The sequence below is a fragment of the Gorilla gorilla genome, chromosome 21, assembly GCF_029281585.2.
Source record: "Gorilla gorilla gorilla isolate KB3781 chromosome 21, NHGRI_mGorGor1-v2.1_pri, whole genome shotgun sequence".
NCBI classification, from domain to species: domain Eukaryota; kingdom Metazoa; phylum Chordata; class Mammalia; order Primates; family Hominidae; genus Gorilla; species Gorilla gorilla.
Genome location: NC_073245.2, coordinates 24,874,475 through 24,899,615, shown reverse-complemented (window position 1 = coordinate 24,899,615; position 25,141 = coordinate 24,874,475). Strand labels below are relative to the sequence as shown.

General features: G+C 37.5%; 1 protein-coding gene and 1 long non-coding RNA gene across 6 annotated transcripts in view; one reads left to right on the top strand and one right to left on the bottom strand.

Moving 5' to 3' along the window:
* Positions 1–18,070, top strand: part of LOC129529211 (uncharacterized) — a 46,037-nt gene extending 27,967 nt beyond the window's left edge. The window contains exon 2 of the long non-coding RNA XR_008674674.2: positions 17,726–18,070. This is a non-coding gene — a long non-coding RNA (uncharacterized lncRNA). The remainder of the gene's footprint in view (positions 1–17,725) is intronic.
* The window catches only part of MACROD2 (mono-ADP ribosylhydrolase 2), a 2,087,937-nt gene that overhangs the window by 1,148,960 nt on the left and 913,836 nt on the right, over positions 1–25,141 (bottom strand). The window lies entirely within an intron of this gene.

Sequence of the window (25,141 nt, the reverse complement as noted above, 5' to 3'; positions counted from 1 at the left end):
CAACTTTTGCTTTCAGGTACTACTTAGAAAAAATGAAGAGGAAAAAGGGGGCTCGTCTCTGCTTTAAAAGTAACCCTTCACCGTGAATTTTGAAAAGTAAAACAAATAAATTCAGCTATGGCTGCTTCAGGAAAATTTGATTTTAAAAAAAATCGTATTCCTACAAGGATTAAATTAGAGGTTAATGTTTTGCATTTACAAAAGCATAATTTTTAAATTTAATGGCCCTTCAATATTTCCAATAAATTAGAAGATTTAGCACATGTAAATGTTAGTTATTCCATTTATTGCAGTTGGCTTTAAAATCATCTTTTCAGAAATATAGCTATTATTGACTGCTTAGAGTAAGTTCCACTGTATAAATTTTACACCAATTTTGTGTGAAAGCTTTGACATAGACTTCAAGATTACATTTCCTAGTAAGAATATCTAAGAAGGCCTTTTCCACCTTTGGCCACAGTCAAATAAAGCAAAAGGCAATCCAAGCTGATAGGCATACAATCCTATAGCCCTAAAGAACCTTAGATTTTCAAGATACTCATTCCTATGTCTGGCAAATGAGGCTAGAGAAACTATTCCAGGCAATTAGATGCAGATTCTGGTTTTGTTTTTGGTGTATTTATTTTAAGTCTTCCAAAATAATTATGATGCCAATTTTGGCAGTGTTTTAATAGTTATTTTTAAAATGCAAAGGTAATTTTAAATATACAGCATATTGTAACCTGAACATTATTGTGACACAAACACAGCCATTTAGATCATTTCCAATACTTGGAAAAAAATTCATGAAATTACAAATAGTAGACCATAATTTAACAGAATATATCCTAAAGTTCGTTTCAAGGGTTTCACACTGAATTTTTGTTGTTGTATTAACTGTAATGACTTAGAATACTGTCTGCTTTACAATATTATTTTTTAAGTTTGTTGTTAATTCTGTTTTCTTGAAAACAGCTAGGATGTTTAGTGGAAAGACAATGTCATTAAGTTTCCTTTTACCAATTTATTGGAAAATGAAAACAACTGTTTTGAATTAAAGGATTATAGGCACTCTATAGCTTTTAATTTGTAAAGAATTTTTTTAAAACTTCAAACAATTTGTCTAATGCTAAGTACTATAATAAGTATTTTTAAAGCTGCAATAGTGTTTATTGCATCTACTATAAGTAAAAGTTAAAATATTTTATTATAGAATAATACTATCTTCCATCAGATGTCTTGGAATGAAACTCAAAATATGAAAAATGCATTTGGAATTTAAAGTTTCTGTCTTTAAAGATGCCCTTTGGCTATGTTCATATATGCAGTAAAATGTTTTCTTGCAGTATATCTACTCATTTAAATAAATAGTTGCTATTACATTGACTTTACATTAGTATTTCACAATAATTAATGCTTTACTGAAGGGAAATAGAATTGGTTTCAATTTTCTAGTATTTCAGAGCACATCCACAAAGAAAATCTGAAAGAAACCAGAAAAAGAGCAACATAAACGCAAAGCAAGCAAAATAAGAGAAATAATAAAAACTTAAGCAGAAACAAATGAAATAGAGAATAGAATAACAAAAGAGAAAACCAATGAAACCAAACATGGGTTATTTGAAAGGACCAACAAAATTGACAAACCTTTAGCTGACTGGCAAAGAAAAAAAAAGGGCTCAATTACTAAAATCATAATTAAAGAGGGGACATTACTACTGACCTCGCAGAAACAAAAAAGATTTTGCAGGAATACTATAACTAATTGTAGACCAATAAATTAGATAAGCAAGAAGAAATTTAAAAAAAACTCAGAAAGAAGCAAACTACTGAACTCACTCAAGAAGAAACAGAAAGTCTAAATAAAACTGTAACAAGCAAAGAGATTGAATTGTAATAAAAATATTTCCTGCAAAGAAAAGCCCAGACCTAAATGGTTTCTACTGGTGAATTCTACTATTAAATACTTTGAAGAATTGCAACTAATCCTCACATTCTTCTAATAAAGAGTACGAAGAAACACTTCCCAGCTCATTCTATGAAGCCAGTATTATTCGGATACTAAAACTAGACAAAAATATCAGAAGAAAAGAAAACTACAGGCTAATATCCCCTATGAATATAGGTGAAAAGATCTTCCACCAGTTTCCTAGTAAACCAAACCCAGCAGCTTTTAAAAAGAATTATAATCATGACCAAGTGGGAGCTATTCCAGAAATTCAAAGTTGGTTCAACATATGAAAAGTAATCATGTAATATATATTATTAAAAGAATCAAGGATATAAACCATATGCTCATCTCAATAGATGCAGAAAAAGTATTTGACAAAATACAGCAGCCTTTCATAATGAAAATATTCAACCAGGAATATTTTTAGGAATAGAAGAGAACCTCTTCAAACTGATAAAAGTTATTTAGTAATTCCTTAAGTTTCCTCAAAGAAATCATGTCAATTTGAGCCCTGAAATTTAGTTATGTGTATAATACTCATTTGACAACCAACACTGCCCAGTTAGATATTCCTTACTCTTAAAGTTTGGTTTGTTGTTGTTATTGTTTTTGTTTCTTCCAGAAATGAGTCAATATTTCAAATTCTTCACATTAAAGAGGTAGCCTTTTAAGAAGTTGCTATGGGTTGAATCGTGTTCCCCCTAAAAAAGATATGTTGAAACTCCAACACCAGTACTTCAGAATGTGACCTTGTTTGGAGATATGATCTTTACAGAAGTAATCAAGTTAACAGAGGTCATTAGGGCAAACCCTAGTCCAATATGACTGATGCCATTCTAAAAAAGGCAGATTTTGGACACAGAGGCACATACAAAGAGACCCCCATGTGAGGATGAAAGCAGTGATCAGAGTGATGCTTCTACAAACCAAGCAATGCCAAAGTTGCCAGAAACCCACCAAAAGGTAGGGGATAGCTATGGAACAAATTCTTCCTTACGGCCCACAGAAAAAAGCAAACCCAGCACCTTGATCTCAGGCCTCTACCCTTCAGAACTGTGAGACGCTACATTTCTGATGTTTAATCCACTCAGTGTGTGGTACTTTGTTATGGCAGCCTGGGCAAACTAATGCAGAAGTCTTCGGTAAATATTTATTCACTAAAAAAGCATAGCAAAGTAAGCAGAGGAAAGTGACACTGATTTTAAAATATGAGTTGAGACGTAAGGCAAATGCCTGCTTTCTCCTAAACTTGAAAATATCAGCAGTGTGTACTAGAAAAGGAGGCAGACGTGCAGTTCAGCAACAACAACTCTGCCTTTGTCACAGCAGAAAACACCATGGGCTGAAAAGCAACAACTATAACTAAGTGTTGGAGTTAGTCATATTGACAATGGCATTATTTGCTACATAAGTTTTTGGTTATCAAAAACAAAGAGAAAAATACTAGAAAAAAAGGCATGACTTAATGAAGAATTTTTAGTGTCATACAGCTTTATTAGTTCCCATCTGGTCGTTGCCTTTGGATGTCCAACAATGATACTACTTCCTATTTGTTGGGAGGGAGGGCCTCACCTCTCATTCAGAAGCCAATGGATTAGGCAGTTAGAGAACTGGTACATCACCTAAACTCAGCCAGCTAAAGGTTTCTGCTTAGAACGTTGAATCTCTGGAGAATGGTACAAAGATGTGAGGACAGTTGAGACATTATCTGTGGCAGTAGGATAATTCCAGCACAGGCAAGAGTGCCCAGTGGAGTTGGGACCAGTACCAAATGCCCTACCCAGACTATAGCCCAGCTAATTTTTGTATTTTTTTTTGTAATTTTTGTAGTTTTTTAATTTTCATAATTTTGTAATTTTTGCAGAGACAGGGTTTCACCATGTTGGCCACGCTGGTCTCGAACTCCTAGCCTCGTGATCTGCCCGCCTCAGCCTCCCAAAGTGCTGGGATTATAGGCGTGAGCCACGGCACCTGGCCTATTTCCAAATGTTATTTGTTGAATTGACCTAACTCATTTTTTCCAATTTCTTGTGTTAAAGAGAAACATATATGGTAACCAGTGAGCTCTAAGCTTAAATTTATTTGGAATTTCACTAATATTTAAAATATCCTAAAACTTTCTTCCTTTGTCATCCAAGGTTATTATTCTAAATTTTCTGACTCTTATCTAGAAATTTGTTTAATTATAAAAATCTCAACTAGAAAGGAACCTAACTTGAGGTCATAAGTTAATCACTACCCACATTTAATGGATGATAATATTTTTATCTTTTGTCTTTTCAAAAAGTTATCTTTTAAAAATATTAATAAAACATTGAAGATTTTTATAAAGTGTTGGCTATTTGTCTTACTGCCTTGTTATCTGCTATGAGTTGAATGTTTGTTTCCCCTCAAAATTCATATGTTGAAATCCTACCTCCCAAGATGATGGTATTAGGAGGTATGGTCTCTGGGAGATGATTGGTTCATGAGGGCAGACTTCTCATGAAAGGGATTAGTGCCTTTAAAAAGAAGCTTAAGAGAGGTGTTGGCCACTTTGGGCATGTGAGGGTACAATGAGAAGATGGCCATCTATGAAGAAGAGCACCCTCACTGACACTAAATATGTCAGCACCTTGTTCTTGGACTTCCCAGCCTCCAGAATGGTGGGAAATAAATTTGTTTTTTATATGCCACCTAGTCTATGGTATTCTGTTACAGCAGCTTGAAACTTTATGGAACCTGATTCATGCTTGGTTCTTCTGCCTTTCTGCCCCATCAGTGAATATCTTTCTAAAACATTCTTCCATTTAAATGAGCCAAAGTCAATTTCTGTTGTTTGAAAAAAAGCAGCCTGAAATGAAGCACTAACTAAAATGAACTATATAAATTCCATGTGCTGAAACTAAGATGTAGTTCTATTATACAACTATTTTAAAAATCATTTTTAGTCCTTACACATCTAAATTTTATTTGGGCATCATTAAAATATTTATTTTTTATCTATTTATGTTTCTTTATTTCACCAAATTCTGCATGTAAAATTGACCAGAAAAGCATATTATTATAAGAACTAATTGACAGGAAATTTTTTTAAAATAAGTCATGAAGTTCATCTCAGAATTTGATAAGACTGTAATTATCCCCCTAAAATTCAGTTACATTAGACACCCACCTTCAAAGAGAATGCCATAAAACATGAGTCTGTGACTGAAACCTGTCTGCAGTCAGTCCATAGAAAGTATCTGCCTCACACAGACCTGCTTATCTTGTCAAACAAAGAAAAATCTTATAATCATTTTTTGTACCCCAGGCCTTCCAATTCTCAAAGTAATATTCTAAACAAATCAAGAAAAGTGCAGGAACTCCAGGCTCTGTGGTCAGTCTACTGTAACATCGCTCACATGCAGACCTCACCATGTCCATTTAGGGCCATAAAATCTCCTTTGGCCATCTATAACATAAACTCAAGCTAAATGCCTATCAGTTGCTAACTTTTATTTTTATTTTTTTAAGATAATAAGGAACTAGCTACACATTTATAATTACCTGGTTACTGTAGACAAATTAATGCAACAGTTTTTTTGAAGGTGATTAAAAACATTGTTTATACTGGACTAGAGTATGGTAGGATTCATCATGTGGACTGGCATTTTGCCTGCAGCCATATGCCACCTGTCATTTTCTTTAATTAAGTTTGCATCAATTCACAGGAAGCACCAAATGCCATATAACTGGTAGAATTGCTTTATTCAGGCAGATCAATGCTTGATGTCATTTTTTTTTTTTATGGAAACTCATCTACCTGAATCCATATAAGGAGAACCTTCTTAGGCTCTGTTTCCTCAGGTGAGGAGGGTATCAGAATAAGTAGTTCAGAAGCAAAGCACTGAAGAGAAAAGGTCTGAGTTCATGACCTGCTGCAAACAAATAGACAAGGGGAGAAATCTACTACCCTTTCAGAACTGTAACTATGCTGTTAAACACAGCACATTCAGAATTTTGAGAAAAAGGAATTCTAACATTTTTTTAAAAGCAATGATAATGACTAAGACAAAGAATTCAACACAAATACCTCCTTTAAGATATTAATAGCAAATATGTTATTTCCAATATTTTTTTAATTTTATTTATTTATTTTTTTGAGATAGAGTTGCGCTCTGTCGCCCAGGCTGAAGTGCAGTGGCGCAATCTCTGCTCACTGCAACCTCTGCCTCCCAAGTACAAGCAATTGTCCTGCCTCAGCCTCCTGAGTAGCTGGTATTACAGGTGCCCACCAGCACGCCCAGCTAATTTTTGTATTTTTAGTAGAAACAGAGTTTCACCATGTTGGCCAGGCTGGTCTCGAATTCCTGGCCTTGTGATCTGCCCGCCTCGGCCTCCCAAAGTGCTGGGATTTATAGGCGTGAGCCACGGCACCTGGCCTATTTCCAAATGTTACTTGTTGAATTGACCTAACGCATTTCCAATTTCTTGTGTTAAAGAGAAACATATATGGTAACCAGTGAGCTCTCAGCTTAAGTTTATTTGGAATTTCACTAATATTTAAAATATCCTAAAACTTTCTTCCTTTGTCATCCAAGCTTATTATCCTAAATTTTCTGACTCTTATCTAAAAATTTGTTTAATTATAAAAATCTCAACTAGAAAGGAACCTAACCTGAGATAATAAGTTAATCACTACCCACATTTAATGGATGATAATATTTTTATCTTTTCTCTTTTCAAAAAGAGTTATCTTTTAAAAATATTAATTAATAAAACATTGAAGATTCTTATAAAGAGGCTACCTCCCCACCTTTTCCCCATTTCCTCTTCCTCAGATGTAAACACCATCTGGAAATCAGTGTGCCTTAGTCCAATACATGTTAACATATTTTTATTTAGCATTATGATACCCTTTGTTCCTGATCCGCAAAAGCCGTCTACCCCTACATTTTCCTCTCCACCACCATTGTTATATGGATATTTACTTTTACTGAATGTCATTTCCATGAAAATTTTGGGAGGTGGAGAGTAAGCCCTCCGCTTCTCCCCATCCCTATACTTGACCCCAACCATCTTTTCCAGAAATACTCCTACTCTACTAGAATTCTTAACCCTTAATCTGGAACTACATAGAAGAGCAATAACTCAGGCCATAGAGCTCAGTAAACCTAACTGTAGGAATGCAGATTAAGGAAAAATCTAAACGACAACAGGAAGGCACTCTGCTTGCTCTCTTCTATAAGCACTTCCCAACACACATTCCTTTAAGCTTTTCCCCTCCTAGCTTTTTTATTTCCATAGATCTCACACAGAATATTCTCAGAACTGGCTCTAATTCCTACTGTTTTCCTGAGATGATTACTCTTCAACACTAACTTGATATCCCCTTTAAATCACCATGTCTAAATCTTCTTCTATTCATTCTCGTTAATAGAATCTCTATGCTCTTAAATTCACAAGTTTATTGAACTGAATTTTATCAAAACTCTTGCCACCCTCTAGGCTCCCATATTTGATTGCAATCAATCAGTTACTTTCTGTGAAAATCAGTGTGCATTAGTCCCAAACATGTTAATATATTTTTGTTCGGCAACATGCTCCCCTTGTCCCTGATCCACAAAAGCTGTACAAGGACACAAAATTTATCAGTAAACATCACACACACACAAGATCTGAAATCAATATGATAAAATGTTAATATGAATTAATCCTTGGTAAGAAATTCTCATTTTGTTATGTTATTTGCTATTTGACTGGATTATAATATTTTTCAAATAAAAAAAGATTGGGGAAAAATAATATTAAATGCAATATTAACAAATTCCTAATGCATTAGAATTTGACTGAAATATTAACACTAGAGAAAAATGAATTTGACTGTATTTGGCTATTACATGAGCATGGATTTTCTTCATATAAAAGTAGAGGTAAATGCCAGGCACGGTGGCTCATGCCTGTAATCCCAGCACTTTGGGAGGCTGAGGCGGGTGGATCATGAGATTGAGACCATCCTGGCTAACATGGTGAAACCCCATCTCTACTAAAAATATAAAAACATTAGCCGGACGTGGTGGTGGGCGCCTGTAGTCCTAGCTACTCAGGAGGCTGAGGCAGGAGAATGGTGTGAACCCAGGAGGTGGAGCTTGCAGTGAGCCGAGATCACGTCACTGCACTCCAGCCTGGGCGGCAGAGCGAGACTCCATCTCAAAAAAGAAAACAAACAAAAAAAAAGTAGGGGTAAATGAGAAATAAAATAGTCTTAAGTTTAAGTTTGATTCTATCAGTATTATAGAAGCAAAAATTGCAACAAACAAAGTTGAAATGTATCTGAAACATGAAAATAATGTTTGTAAAAAAACATCAAATAACAGCCAGACGTGGTGGCTCATGCTTGTAATCTCAGCACTTTAGGAAGTCAAGGCAAGAGGATTGCTTGAGCTGAGGAGTTTGAGACCAGCCTGGGCAAGATGGTGAGTCCCTATCTCTACATAAAAACTTAAAAATTTGCCAGAAATGGTGGTACAAGCCTGTGGTACCAGCTACTTGGGAGGCTGAGGCAAGAGGATTGCTTGAGTCCAGGAGGTCAAGGATATAGAGAGCTGTGTTTGTGCCACTGCATTCCAGCCTGGGCAACAGGGCAAGGCTCTGTCTTAAAAATAAATAAATAAAAGATAAAAGGATAATGTATTATATTAATAGCTCTTATAAATAAATAAGAAGGGTGGAGAAAACCCAATACAAAATGAGGTATAGATTATGAACTTACAAATCACAAAAGAAAAATATAAACTGGCTAGTAACCAAGTATTAAAAATATTAAATTTTACTAGTAGTCAAATAAATACAAATTATTTTTTATCTATCAAATAAGCAAAGACAAAATATATAATATTAAAGGTAAATAATATATGCTAATCTCCATATGCAAATATTCTGAAGAAACAATCGTTTTTTTAAAGCCGTATGCATATCACATTCATTAGGATGGCTATTATGAAAAAAAGGAAAGTAACAAGTGTTAGTGAAGATGTACATTGTTACTGGGAATGTAAAATAGTGTTAGCCACTATCAAAAACAGTATTAAATTTCCACAAAAAAATTAAACATGGAATCACCATATGACCTAGCAATTCCACTTCTGGGCATATAATGAAAAGAATTGATAGCAGGGTCTCCAAGAGATATCTGCACATCCATGTTCACTACAGCATTATTCACAAGAACCGAGGGGTGGAAGTAACCCAAATGTTCATCAAAAGATAAATGGATAAACAATATGTGGTATATACATACAAAGAGATATATTATTCAGCCTTAAAAAAGAAGAATTCCTCTCACATGCTATAATATGGCTAAACCTTGAAGACATTATGCTAAGAGAAATAAGCCAGTCACAAAAGATAACTATTGTATAATTCCCCTCATAAATGGTATCTAAAGTAATCAAACTCATACAAACAGAAAGTAGAATCATGGGCTGGGCGTGGTGGCTCAAAACTCTAATCCCAGCACTTTGGGAAGCCAAGGCAGGAGGATTGCTTGAGCCTAAGAGTTCCAGACCAGCCTGGGCAACATGTTCTAATCCCGTCTCTACTAAAAATACAAAAATTAGCGGGGAGTGGTGGCATACACCTGCAGTCCCAGCTACTCAGGAGGCTGAGGCAGGAGAATCACTTGAGCCCAGGATGCAGAGGCTGCAGTGAGCTGAGATTATGCCATTGCACTCCAGAAAGAATTGTGGTTACCAGGAGCTGAGGGGAAGGGAAATGGCAAGTTGTTGTTCAATGGAGACAGAGTTTCAGTTTCACATATGAAAAAGTTCTAGAGATCTATCGCATAACATTGTGAATATAGTTAATATCACTAAACTTCCATTTAAAATGGTTAAGATGCTAAATGTTACATTGTACGTTTTCACCACAATTAAAAACAATTCTCCAGGTATGTCAATGTTTTAATATTATAATTCTACATTAGATTTTTTGTCTTTTTGAGATGGAGTCTCACTCTATTGCCGAGGCTGGAGTGCAATGTCACTGCAACCTCCACCTCCTGGGTTTAAGTGATTCTCGTGTCTCAGCCTCCTGAGTAGCTGGGATTACAGGTGTGCACCACCAAGCCTGGCTAATTTTTTTTGAGTTTTTAGTAGAGATGTGGTTTCACCATGTTGGCCAGACTGGTCTCGAACTCCTGACCTCAAGTGATCCATCTGCCTCGGCCTCCCAAAGTGCTGGGATTATAGGCGTGAGCCACCATGCCAGCCCACATTTAGAAATTTAATATAAAGAAATAACTATTGAATATGCAAAAAGACATGGCAATAAATGATGTTCATCTTAGTTTGGTATGTCATGAAAAAGAAAGGACAACTATTGAAACCTTCAATCCAGGAGAGTAAATAGATTATGATACAGTCACATGATAGAATACTCTAAATCCATTGGAAATTATGTTTAAAATCACTGAATAGTCAAAGTTTTTCATAATATAATGTTAACTAATTTTTCTATAAACATATATTCATCTTATTGGTGAGGAGAGAGGGGAGGACAGGAGAGTATTTTAAGAATAATTTTCTCAGTGTCTGTTTCTCCAACCAGCACAGGACCCTTTAAAAATGTATTACCTACAGATTTCATTTGGTCACTAATCATGAGCCCATCTTTTATTGTTGCTATATATGGTTCTTTTTTTGCTACTGAATTTCTCAAATACATCTCTATTCTCTTCCCAACAAAATTGTAAAGTCTTCAAAGCCTACAGGTTCTAGCAGTATTAGCACTGTTCCCTCTGTTTTCTATTACTATCCTCCTATTACTGAATGACGCTTGTATATAAGAAGGCAGGATCAGACAGAATGAGCATAGAAAATGAAACCAACACATATTTATTGCATACCGACTATGTACAAGACATGGCCGGGCACAAAAGATATTATTAAAAATAGAAGGTCTGGTTGTTATCTTCCAAGAATTTATTATCTTGTTAGGGAAGCCATGCATACATAACAGACAATGTAAACCCTGGATGTACTTTGAGAAGAATATGTGACTTACTTTCAATTACCAAGACATGATAAAATAAGTTACTAATACTTTTTTCCTCATATTCAGTGTAAGAAGATATAATGTAATGGCCTAAAATAAGCTAATGATTTTCTAAAGTGCTTATCTGTTCTCTTGGCCATTTTATTCCCAAGTGAAATCTCAGGATAATTAAAATTCATGCCAGTTTTGGAATGTTAGGGACAGATCAAATAAGTGAAAATCTTCCAAGAGTTTAAAAAAATTCCCAAAGGGATTCATTAAAATCATACTGTCAACAAATATCCAAGTATCGGTTTTTAGTTCAATGGCACAAAAAGGAAAGAAGGAAGGAGAAAAGGAAGGGGAAGAGGAAGAAGAAGGAAAGGAGGAAAAGGAAGGTAGGAAGGAAGGGAGGGAGGGAGGAAGGAAGGAAGGAAGGAAAAAGAGAAAGAAGATCCCTATTTGTCCAGTCAGGATTTGATTTCCATCATGACACTCAAATTGCTGCCAGCAATCCACCCATGACCTCCATGTTGCTAAATCTGGTTGTCATTCTCAGTCCTCAGCTTTTTACCTTTCAACAGAATTTCTTTCCTTCTTTCTTTTTTTTTTTTATTTTTATTATTTTTTTTTTCTGTTTTTGGAGAGGGCCTTATTTTATAGCCTGGAGTGCAGTGGCCCTAGCTCACGGCAACCTCAAACTTCTGGGCTCACGTAATCCTCCTATCTCAGCCTCCTGAGTAATTGGGACGACAGGAATGTGCCACCATGCCTGGCTATTTTTTAAATAGAGATGGGGGTCTCAGTATATTGCCCAGGCTGGTCACAAACTACTGGCCTCAAGAGATTATCCTATCTTGTTCTTCCAAATTGCTGGAATTACAGGCATGAGCTACTGCACCCGGCCCCTTTCAACAGACCACGACACCATGAAGCTCTCCCCCTCATCAAAGTACTTTCTTCACCAAGATAGCATCTTCTCTTGGTTTTCTTCCTCCATCACTGGTCATATCTTCTTAGCCTCTTTCTCTGGTTCCTGTCCATATCCCTTACCTCTTACTGGGGGAATGGACCAAAGCTCAGACCTCCATCCTCTTTTCTATCTATACTCACTCCTTTGGAGTTTGCATCTATCCTCATGACTTTAAATACCTCCTACTTACCAACAACTCTCAAGTTGTATCTCTTGCCCAGATCTCTCTCCTGACTTATATATCTTCCACTTGACACGTTCAAACTTAAATACTTCATTCTCCCCAACAAAACCTGCTTCCATTTCCATAACAGCTGGAAGCGATTACATCCTTCCAGTTGCTCAGACAGAAACCCTTGGAGTCATTCTTAACTTCTCCCTGTTGGTTCTATCTTCAAAATATATACAAAGTCTGTACTCCTTTTATCACTTCTACTGCAAGCTGCCATCTTGACTGAGGCAACCAGCTCTCTCCCAGATTATTGCAGTAGGCTACTGTTTCTTTCCTTGCTATGCCATGTCATCCTCCCCATACAGATTACTCTGGCTAAAAGATTCACTAGCTTAATCTTTTAGAAACTTAAATTGAATCACACCATTCCTTTTCTCAAACAACTGCACTGGCTTCCCAATTCACTTGGAATTAAACCCAGATGTCTTACAGCTGCCTCCAAGACCCTACATAATCTGCCCATAGCCCTTTCTCTGACCCTAAACAGCTACCTTTTCTAGCTGCATTTATCTTCCCTCTGCTCATTTGATTTATCCACAATTATCTCCTGGGACTTCCTTGGCTGAAGATTACCTCCTTACGGTCCTGACTTTAGCTGATTCCTATGCCGGATAGGATCTTTCCCCAGCATATCTGTTTGTTTCATTCCTTTATCTCTTTTAAGTCATTGCTAAAATCTCTTCTTCTCAATAAGGGCTTTCCTGATCCCTCTATTTCTTATTGAATCCTGGATTTAACCACTTCTCCTTTAGTTTGCTCTCCTTTTTTTCTCCATTTACAGCTGTAGTTAGTTTCAAGCATTCTATGTAATTTTAATTATGTAAATATTTATGATAATTGCTTATTGCATGCATCACCTGCCCCTACCTCCCTGCTAAAATATAAGTTTCATGAGGGCAGAGATCTTCTCCTGTTTTGTTTACCGATATACCCTCAGTGCCTACAACAACCTTTGGCCAGTAGTATACACTGAATAAATGTTTATTACATAAACAAAATAAGGCAAGGAACATAACAGCATGAGATGGAAAACAGTATCCATGCTTTTAGCCTTAGTTATAATTCATGAAATTCTGCAAAAATTGTTTCTATTCATACTGCTGTATATGGAAAAAAATCCATAGTATAAGATGATGTAAAGCCACCACAGTTTACACATGCAAACACATGCAGCAGTGATCACACAGAAAGCAGGGAAGTGATGCCTTTTGTTTAAGATTAAGTAGATAAATAGCTTTTCTCCCAAAATTCATGCAAAACCCTCTATGAAGAAGGATTATTATTTAATAAGGAGACTCTCAGAGACCCTCAATGTTATGACACTGGAAAGAATTACTCATCATGCTACCAAAGGAGCTATCTAATTTGGAAAGATCTCATTTATTCATAGATTGTTTTGTTATACGTTTTAAATTACAGTTCTTTAAAACTTAAGCGCAAAACATGGTTCAAGTTTATCATGCACAGCAACCATAGCGATGTCCAAATCAGGGTCACAACAATAAAACTGTTTAGGATAAGTGACTCACACTGACACTATGTTATTGTCCAAATGCTTCTCCAAATCAGGATGTGTGCTTAAAATTAATTTTATTTAATTGGGTTGCATGTCCCTCTGGCCATGTAGTTACAACACAGGGGCATCACTAGCTCTTGCTGTCTGGGTCAGTCATGTAAACATGGTAAAATTTCTACAGGCAAATGACAGCTCTGGAACTAACTGGAGATTTACAGAAGTGTATATATCTGATTGGCACTCTCCTTTTCTTTCTGGATCTGAAGCAGCATGCCAGCTCTCCTGGGGACTGGCAAGCTGAATGCAGTGCAGACAAACCCTGCAAGCCTCAAAACTCAGAACCTCCATTTCCTGTCCCTCAGCAGCTTGGAGCAGAAGAAAGTATGCCTGTGGCAGGCTTGGTGCATGGTATTAAGGCTGGCTGTGGAGCATCCTTTTTCAGTCTGCAGTGTAGGGCATGAGAAAACGCAGCTGACAACATGAAGCCATCACAGTGTACTCAGACTCCAGGACTGATAACAGCGTGTCTAGATGGAGTGAGAAATAACCAACCAACAAAGGCAGGGGCTTATGGGTAATGAGACCACCCACTAACTAATCCCAAAGTACTCCTGTGGAGAAGACTGTCATTCTCTTTTTGACTTAGGTAACAAAATGTCATCATGTGACTGGTCCCAGGCTCAGAGGCCTGGTTTTCCCTCTCTGTTCTTCCTATGTGCAATTTTTGGCAACACCCAGTCTCTTTGGGCCACATTTTTCTTTATAGTTTGAACAAAAGAGCTGAACACAAGTTTTTTTTTTTTTTTTTAAATGCTTTTCTTCCAGTTTGAATATTTTGTGACATCACAAGACAAGTCCAATTGTGATACTCCAAATAGTGGCCAAGTGTCTCCTTCTCCAGTCTTACCCATTAAACCAAAAATGAAAAATACCATTTTGGTAAGGAAGCAATTGTTTCTGCTATTATTCAAGAAATGCTCAACATGGCCAGCCACAGTGGCTCACATCTGTAATCCCAGCACTCTGGGAGGCTGAGGTGGATGGATTGCTTGAACACAGGAGTTTGAGACCAGCCTGGGCAACATGGTAAAACCCCGTCTCCACAAAAAATAAAATACAAGAATTAGCTGGGTGCGCCTGTACTCCCAGCTACCCAGAAGGCTGAGGCAGGAGGATCACTTGACCCTTAGAGGCAGAGGTTGCACTGAGCCAACATCATGCCACTGCACTCGAGCCTGGGTTACAAAGTGAGACAGTCAAAAAAAAACAAAAAACAAAAAAAGCTAATCACATATTCAGTGCAGGCATTAGTATATTTTTCTATCTAATATATTCAAGTCTATTTGCTTCTTAGAAGAGGTGTTTATTTCCTCACCATATTACTCACTATACTGCTCTTGATTTGTGTAGCCCCTGTTGAGTCCATTGAGGGCAGGACATCTCCATCCCTAGCATTGGTTCAGCATAGAGTCCACACTGATAAATACATGTGGACTAGTATGAAGCCTTTGTAGACACACATGCACACATGTATGCACACATACAGCCAGGTAGGACATGAATTTTTGTAATAAATATACTATGATATGGCTATTTTGTCTTGTTATTCTCATAATGGGTCAAAATGGAAGTGCCTCCCATCCTCTGCCAAAAATCAAAAAAGCATTCACTATGAATATTTATTTTCAGAGAAGTGTATGATCATCTTGTGGTCTCACAGATAGCCCTAAAATTCCCCACTAGAGACTCCAATGTCGGAATGAGAACCTGGGTTTCTTAGCTTAAAGAAGGCTGCCATGATGGCTCCAAGAATTGTATTTCTTCTCTTCTCATTTTCTCTCTCTGTCACTTTCTGCTCTTACTTCATTTCCTCATTTGTATTTTGGGTTTACTACAACAAATATAAAGAAGTTGTAGTAATTAAAAAGTTAAAGATTAGCACGGGAGCTGGCTTACATTTACTCATTATTTCAATGCAATCAGATGTATACTTATTGATATCCTATGGTTCCTGGACATTGGGCTGGATGGAGGGAATAAAACACTAACAAGTTGGACAGAGTCCTCTCCTCCCAGAAATGAGATACTAGTAAGGGACAGAACCAAGTTATAGCACAGGTAAGAAGCTAAATGATGGGAGAAGGGGCTAATGTGGGAGGATTTGGGATGTGAAGGGGATCCCTTAAACGATAAACCAGAGCAGGTCACTCCTCAAACTTTCCCAATGCTTCCTTCCCACCTTACTTATGACCAAAGCCAAAGTCCTTACAGTAACTGACAGGACTTTCTGTGAGCAGGGCTCCATCACCTATCTGACCTCATCTTCTCTTCTTCTGCTTTCCTCCTAGTTCACTCCAGCCACTCTGGCCCTTCCACGCCTTAAACACAGCAGCCCATACCTATCTCAGGGCCTTTGCACTTGCTGTTTCCTCTATCTGGAATAGTATTCTCCCAGACAGCCTCATAGCTAGACCCCTCACTTCAATCAAGCCTTGACTTTATGACACCTGCCCAGTGGGGCCTTACCTGGATTTTGCCAAAACTGCAACATCCCCACCCTCCAACATTTTATATTGCCCATCCTGCTTCACATTTATTTGTGCTCAGCTCTTATCACTATCTAACATACTATGTAATTTACCTATTTTCTTGTTTATTGCCTGACTTTTCCATGAGAAGGATAAATCCCATGACAAAAGGCTCTTTTATTTATTTTGCTCACTGTAGTATCTCCAGGGCCTGGAACAGTGCCTGGCACATTGTAGATACTCAATGAATACTCTGTGAATGAATAAATGAATGAAGTGTCATAAAATTCTTCCCAGAGGAAGTGAGCAATTGAAAACTAACTTGAAATCTAAAGAATGAGACTGAATTATCCCAGCAAAGGGAATGGAGGATGGTAAGAAGGAAGAGGAACAGGAAAGAGCATTTCAAAGAAAGAGATTTGGAGTACATCAAGATTTTGGTAAAGCTGAAGGCTGAGGGCCAAAGGTTCAATAAGAGATAACAAGGTGCAGCTAGTGAAGGAGGCTGGGACCCCATCCTGCAGGGCCTTGGAAGCCAGGCAAACAAATTTGCACTTTACTCTTACAGCAATGGAGGATGTTTGAGAAATTATAATCAGAGGACAGATATTCTTTCTAACTAAAAATAAAATCATCATGACTAGAGTAAAAAGGGGTAAGGCTGGAGGCAGAGAGACTGGCTAGTAGGTAGAGGAGGGATGATGTGTGTACCAGAGTAGAGGTGATGGCACTCAAGAGAAGCAGAAGATTCTAGGGTCAATTAGAAGACTTTGTAATTGATATTTATGTATATGATACAATAATATCTGATTAAGTCATAGAATTATTAATTATATGCAATAAAGGTTACATGTATTTCTAGGGTGGGTCAAGAAGAGAAAGATAAGAGAGAAGAAAGGGTCAAAGGTGATGACTGAGTTTCTGGCTTGGGTAACTATAGTATCAGATATTAGTAGTATCAGACAGATACTAATTAAAGAGCATGTAGCATAAACATGGCCCAATTTTTTGACACTCCTCTCAATGACAGGTAGGGTTTGTAAACCAAAAAGTATCTGAGACAGCTCTCAATCAGCTTAGAAGTTTGCTTTGCCAAGGTTAAGGACATGCCTTTGACATTAAGATGTATGTTCCATGTTCTGGAAAGGCAGAACAAATGGAAGTTGGGTCAGTAGGGGGTCAGCGCTTTCAGGTCATAGGTGGATTCAAAGATTTTCTGACCGGCAATTAGATGGACTCTTGCTAAATACCTGGAATGAATAGAAGGGAGTGTCTGGGTTAAGGTAAAGGGTTGTGGAGACCAATGTTTTTATTACACAGATGAAGCCTCCAGGCTTCAGAGAGAACAGATTGTTTTAACGTTTCTGTTTCAATATTAATGCTGGTCAGTTGTGCCTCAATTCCAAAGGGAGGATGGTATAATGAGGCATGTCTGACTATCCATTCCCATCATGGCCTGAATTCATGTTTCAGGTTAACTTTGGAATGCTCTTGGTTGTGAGGGGGATCCATTTAGTTGGTTGGGGGCTTAACATTTTATTTTGCTTTACAGGTCCTATGTCCCTTCCTCTTAAATTTGGGCAGAATTTGTGACTTCTTTGTCCAACAAAATATCGCAGAAGTGATGCTGTACCAGACTGAAAAAGAGTGGCAGTTTCTAGCTGTGGTATCTTGGATCCAAAGAATCAATGACCCCATACAACAGACCCAGTAGAGTTCCCAGGAAACAACCAGCACCAGCCATGTTGGTAAGATATCTTGAAAATAGATACTTCAGCCCACTTGAGCCACCACAACTCACACCACCCGGAGCACAGTCGAGCCTTTTCTGCTGAGCCCTGCCCAAACTGCAGATTTGTGAACCAAATAAATAATTGCAATTGTTTTAAGCCAATAACTTTTAGGGTGGTTTGTTGTTAAAAGCTATGGATAACCAGAAAAATGAGAAAGAGTCAACAAGAAGAGAAATTGTCATGATTTTTCTGTGTGAAACCACACAGGGTTAAGCAGTTGTGGTTGCCTAATTATTCCTACTCCGTGGGATGTCACAGGAAAGAAGAGAGTGTGCTTTACTATGGGGTTACACTGTTATTTTGGGATGATCCTGAAAGGAGTTAATTCTGATCCAAACTAACCAGAGAAGTGACAGAATATATTACATACTTAAAGATCATACTTTCATTTTGTTTGAACCACTGGAGGGAATCCAATCCCAAATTAATATAACAAAACCAGAAGCTTGCTTAAAAAATATTTTATCAGATTCCAAAGTTCAGCTTGTGGTAGGGTGTACTGGAACCCTTTAATAGTTACTCTAGTAAAGACATTCTTTTCATTTTGTAAGTGAACAAAAGAAGACAGAGTTAGCCTCTCTAGAAGTGCCTAAGTTATTGGTAGACATTGTCCCTATATTGAGTTGGAGATCAATAAGGCTCCAGATCAATACCAGAGCTTCATGTCAGGGGACACTATATGCATGTGACAGATGCAGCCAGGTAGGAAAGGAAAGTAAACAACTCTTTGTTTTTATTTAAACTACTTTTTTTTTAAGTGAGTCAGATATAGACAGTTCATTTTAAGTGCTAGTATTCAGAGCTGGAATGTGAATGGGATTAAAGTAGTTTTATTAGAGAAAGGGGAAGCCCAGAGGGAAAAAGGCATGAAAAGTTCACTTCAAAAGCTGACATTAGTCCAACATGCTTACCACAGAGCCAGAAACCATGTAGGTAGACTTCAGCTAAAGGCTCTGTAAACCCAAGTATTATTTCTATTATCATCCTAATCACTGTCTTCATTGAAAAGGAAGAAAACACACCCACATTGTAGACATAATGTTCAAATTATGCATGTGCCCTGGAGCTTAAGAAAGGTTAGATATGTCTCTTGGTTTTTCATGAATCTAACTTAGAATCACCCATTCAGGCTATTAATTACTAGCATTTCCCAAATGTAATTACAGACTTTTTAAGAAATGGGTTGTTGCATATTTCTCTACCCAAAGACATGACAGAGAATCTTACTCCTTTGTGGTATTTAAAACATGTTAGGTCAATGGATAGGTAAGTGATTCAAAGGAAAGAGAAACAGCATTACCATCATTACTCATGACCAAGAATATGATGTGGCCTCTGTTTCATGAAGGTGAATTAATTCCAAACACCCCATCACAAAAATGTGGCCATTCTCACCACTTTTATGGCTTATTTAAGAGGGCATGTTGGTGTCTCCATAATATCACGGTTGGTGGAATTGTTTCTTACATCTGTTACATAAGGTCTACATACTTAAGTCCTTCTTGAATATAGTTCCAAGAGTAATTTTATCTTCAGGGAGGGATCTAAACTTTATTTTTAAAAAAATAGAGATAATGCAATCCAACATATTTCCTTTGGTGACCTGAAATCTTACAGCCAGAATCAATGCCGTACTCTGATCTATTCAACTTAATGGTCTGAACGCCTTTCTGCTTCTTTAGAATGATCTTATTCATCTGTTTTAACCTTAAATGGTTTTCCATCTTTAAACTATTCAACCAAATAGCATTTTATTGGAAGGAGCAAAGAGAAGGGATGAGTTGGGAAGAAGAGTAAATCTTCTGTATCTCAACAACCCAACTTCCCAATCTATTTAGATAGTTATTTTAGGGTTTTTGTGTGTCACAAACTGAGCATTTAGCTATTCTTATGGAGGTTACATAACAGGTATAAAACATGCTTCTTCCCTTAAGGGAAGTATCTTTTACATCTGGTTGAGAGATGACACATATAAAGACAAAGATATATCTAGTAAAATAAGGAAGTAAAATTTTCAAACACTGCGATGATAAAAAGGGGAAGAAAAATTCAGTGAGTGCACAGGGAATGGGAGAGTTGCAAAAGCATCATTCATTCATGTCTTTACTCATCAAATATTGACAATGTTTGCCATGTTTCAGTGACTGGGCCAAGCTCTGGAAAGTCCATCACAAGTGAGAAGCAAGGCATAACCCTGGCTATGGCAGAATCTCAAAATTTGTGGGATAAGGGCATGACTGCCTGAGCTTGACTCCTTACTTTGACACTTATTAAAGATGGTTTCTGCAGGGATTTGGTCATGTGACTTGACATTTCTGTGCCTCAATTTCCTCTTTTATAAACAGACATAACAAGAGTCAATTGTCTTTTAGAATTGCTGTGAGGATAAAATGCGTGAACATATGCAAATGTTGGCCCATATAAACACTATACAAATAGAAGTCTACTCCTGAGAAATTAGGGGGAGACAGGCCAGGCAAGAGGTAAACCTAGGTAGCAGGGACTTGAATTGGATCAGAATTTCCAGGAACTTCCCCTGGTCCCTTTATTGACTTAGACTTAGAGGGCCCTGGTTCTGGGAAAAGGTGGGGCACATGCATCTCAGCCAGAACTCCTGAAGAATGTTCCACAGTGCTCAAACACAAGTGCAGGCCACTGCTCTCTTAATGCCACTGTAGAGTATGGACAAGCTTGAGGAGATGCCAAAGCCTGTCAGCATGAAAACCAAGTCAATATATGACCCTCTTCTCACTGCTTGGTTTTCTCAGCTGACTGGCAAGAGAGCTACCCCGAAACTTCTTGAAGAGGCCGTGTGTGGGGTGCCAGGCTAGGGAATTTATGAATTACCCCATTCAATTCCAAACAATAAACCTCAGAGATAAGAACAGTGAGTCTCGTTTTATAGATTCGAAGTCTGAGGCACAGGGAGGTCAAGTGCCTTGTCAGTAAGAAGGTTCACCAGCTTTTATTTTGCCTCTTAGACCTAGAGACCAAGGCTTGTTCTAGGTTTGACCTTTAAGTCAACAGAGGTGGTAGAACTTTGAGTCACAGTATTTGATATCTAGTATGGTCAAGCCCACAAGAAGAAGGGAATGCATGAAAGAACCCAGGCTGACTGGCTCCAAAACCTATGGATCTGTAATTCCAGCAGGAAGAGAATGGGAGAAGATCCCACTCACAAGGGCCTAGCAGGAATTAATGTTTTCCTTTCCATTGCAACATCCTCTCATTCCTGATGAACAATTGTTAAAAACAATATGTATTGCACCTCTTCCCTCCTCAGGGTAGGCCATGTAGGCCCTAATTGGGGGATTTGCTTTCAAGGACTCATGCACAGGCATTACACAGGCTAGTGACAAAGGTCTTGAGGAGTCACGCAGCCCTCCAGCCCTCCAGGATCACTCAGGCAGGGATGGGGCACTGTGATTGCAGCTGCCCACGCTGGGTGGCAGTAGCTCCCAGCAACAAGAGGCCACTCTGGCCCAGCAAACTCATCCCCTTTGTGGAGGGAGTTGTGTTTGTGTTCTGAGGCCCAAAATCATATACAAAATAATGCATGCCATTCCAAGGCATAAGTCAGACGGTTCCACCAGTTCTTTTCAGTTTGTTTTTAAAATCTCTGATTATACAACTTTAATTTTTGGCCTCTCCTCATTGGTCATTAGAGGGAGGCTGACTGCAGCTGAAGGGTGTTTTGCCACATAGCTGTAGATGAGGTAAATGCATGAATTATTCTGAACCTTGAATAGTGCTGAGCAGAGGATTTGGGGACCTGCCCTCACACTCTTTAGAGAGGTCCCTGTGTTTTAGCCATGTCAGATGCAATTAGGTACAGTTCATCTCTCTTAAGTTCCTTGGGGATTTATTATGTGGGCTCTTGAAGGTTTCCCTTTCAAATGGCCATAGATTTTATATCCAAATCAGTGTGCAGTGATCACTCTCCTCCTAGCTTTAACTCATGGCAATTATGCCTCCATGGAAGTTGAGAATGTAAAGAGTAGAAAAACAAATGCTGCTCTTTGAATTTTCACATGAAATGCAGCAGAAGATAAAATTGATTTTGTAACATATCAGGTGATCAGAGGCTGTGTTGGCAGTGAAGCACCCAGCTTCCATGCTCCCTCTCCCCAAAACTGTGGACATACGTATCTTTTCTCATGATGACAATGAGAGACTCACTTCTATCTCAGATCCTGTCATGACACTGAAAATGAATTGAGTCTGTGTCTCAAGTCAGAGCTGGGCATGATACAATTTGCTGAGATCCATTGCTCTGCTTTCCACCAGTCAACACACAGTTTGTATATTTCTCATCCAAAACAAAAGCACGATGTATACTCTGCTCTCACGAGGCTAAAAAGAGCCAGGGGTTGGATTTGCACAAGTTTAATTCCTACTAAGATTTGCAAAAGATAATTTGAGAAACACATAGACTTTGTAGCTTTGAAGCAACTTAAAAATGACTTTCAACAACCTCTGTCCATTTGGAAACCCAGGTGTATTTAAAATTATTTTCGCAGTTTGTTTTTAATCATCAGTTTTCATGAAAAGAACCAGACTTCTATGCTCTTTTAAAGCACTAATTTGCTTTAAAAAATAAAAAGAGAGAAGCACAATGACCAATTGTCTTATGAATCAGAGCTATACTCTATATATGCCACCATTAACTCAACAGTTTGTGATGAAAGAATAATGTAACCTCATCATGTTCTCTAACAGTGCTGAGTCATTTCTCTATGAAAGGACTAACAAAGCAGGCTTATGTCTCATCTTCTCTCAAGCAAGTTTAGCCACATTATTACAGTATTTCACCTCTATAGCCTCTCCATTCTTCTCTGAGTCATTGTTTATCTCTTCCATAATCTAACTGGAAAAAAGTAAGTTAATCTCAAATGTCAAATCTATATGTGTATACCTTTATGTCTGAATTTCAAAACTGACTAATGTCAACATGAGTGAACCAATCTGAACACTCTAAAAGATAGGTCAAATTCATGCTAACTTGGAAGAATACTTTTTAAATATTAACCCAAAGAATTTAGGTATACAGATGACATACATTAAATTTAGTTAATAATCAACTCATTCTTTTTCTGTCCATGTAAACATGAATCAGAATGTGTTGTTAGTGAATGTAAACAACAAAACTATTCACCTACTTATTAATTTATTCAGTGTGTATTTACTGAACCTGTACTGTGTACAAGGTTTTAATTATGCAATACATAAGGGTGAAGTTAAAAAATACGGAGCTCACAGTCCATTTGTCAGTACAACAGAGACGAGTAAGGTGAAAACCACGGAAGCACAGAATAGTGTTATGTGATAATCAGAGAGAAGAGATTACATCTGGTTGAAGCATGCAGGAAGTAATTAGAAAGGGTCATTTAATGAAGGTGGGGTATTGAAGATGGAAAGAATAGGTACTCCAAGTAGAAAGACAAAGGTATCAGGGCAAAGAGCTAGAGATAAGAAAGCCTGGGCAACGTAATAGAAGCAGCCCATTTCAGATGGGCCTTTGAACTGGAAGAGTAAAATTTGAGCCTGGAAGGGCAGGTTGAGTTTAGACCATGGAGAACCTTGAAAACTAAATTGAAATTCTGCTGGTTAATAACTAGGATAGATCATATTATCGACTTGGCCAGTAAACTATTTAAAAAATAAAAGCATTAGTCAAATAAATTATTAAGTAGAATTGAAAATGTTCTTTTGACTATTTCAAGTATTTTTGCTTTTGTGTTTTAACTAATTTAAGCAAATGATATGTATTCATGGTTGTATGCTCTATGGTCCCCTATCCTGAGTCTATCTCTATTTTGTAATGTTTCTCTATATAACATTTATTACTTCTCATCAAATGACTAATAATACTTATAGTTTTACTTTAAAGGCATCTGACATCAAACAATACACAAAAGAGAGGACATAGACTCCCTAACAAAAAAATATGAATGTGCCCCAAGTAATCATGCTTTGACACTCTTGATGTAGTCTTTCATGGAGATGTAGCATTGCCAGTAAATCTCATGCAAGGTCTCAGATTCTACCTTTGCGTACAAATGCCATACAGGCCAAGTAATATTTTTAGGGTTTAAGGATGTTCTCTTTCTTCCCTTCTTCCAACTAAGGAATGTAAAATGGCAAACCCTCTCAATGCTCACACACATTTGGCTCTGAGGCAAGTTGAAAGCAAGATGCTTACACTATTTACCATTTTACTTCACAAAGGAATTCTCTTTGATGAATGAATGATCTTTGCAAAATTACGCTTACAGGTATATTTATAAAGTTGTGTACAAAAGAAGAGCCAGTACCACCACTTTTACTGTAACTATTCAAAAAAATTGAGGAAAAGGGACTCTTCCCTAACTCCTTCTATGAAGCCAGCATCACTCTGATACCAAATTCTGGCAAAGACACAGTGAGAAAAGAAAACGACAAGCCAATATCCCTGATGAACGTAGACACAAAAATCCTCATCAAAATGCTAGCAAACCGAATCCAGCAGCATACAGAGAAGTTAATTCACCATGATCAAATAGGCTTTATTCCAGGGAGGCAAGGGTGGTACAACATATGCAAATGAATAAATGTGATTCACCACATAAACAGAACTAAAAACAAAAACCATATGATCCTCTCAATAGATGCAAAAATAGCTTTCAATAAAATCCAACATCCCTTCACGATAAAAAAAAAAAAAAACAAAAAAAAACCCTCAAGAAACTAGGCATTGAAGGAACATACCCCAAAATAACAAGAGCCATCTATGACAAACCCACAGCCAATGTCACACTAAATGGGCAAAAGCTGGAAGCATTCCCCTTAAGAAGAGGAATAAGACAAGGATGCCCTCTCTCACCACTCCTATTCAACATAGTATTGAAAGTCCTAGCCAGAGCTATCAGGGAAGAGAAAGAAATAAAAGGCATCCAAATAGGAAAAAAAAGTCAAAATGTCTCTCTTCACTGATGTAAGATTCTATACCTAGGAAACACTAAAAACACCACCAAAAGTCTCCTAGAATTGAACAATGACTTTAGCAAAGTTTCAGGATATAAAATCAATGCACAAAAATCAGTAGCATTTCTACACACTAATAATATTCAACCTGAGAGTCAAATCAAGAATGTAATCCTACTTAAAATAGCCACCTGAAAAATAAAATACCTAGG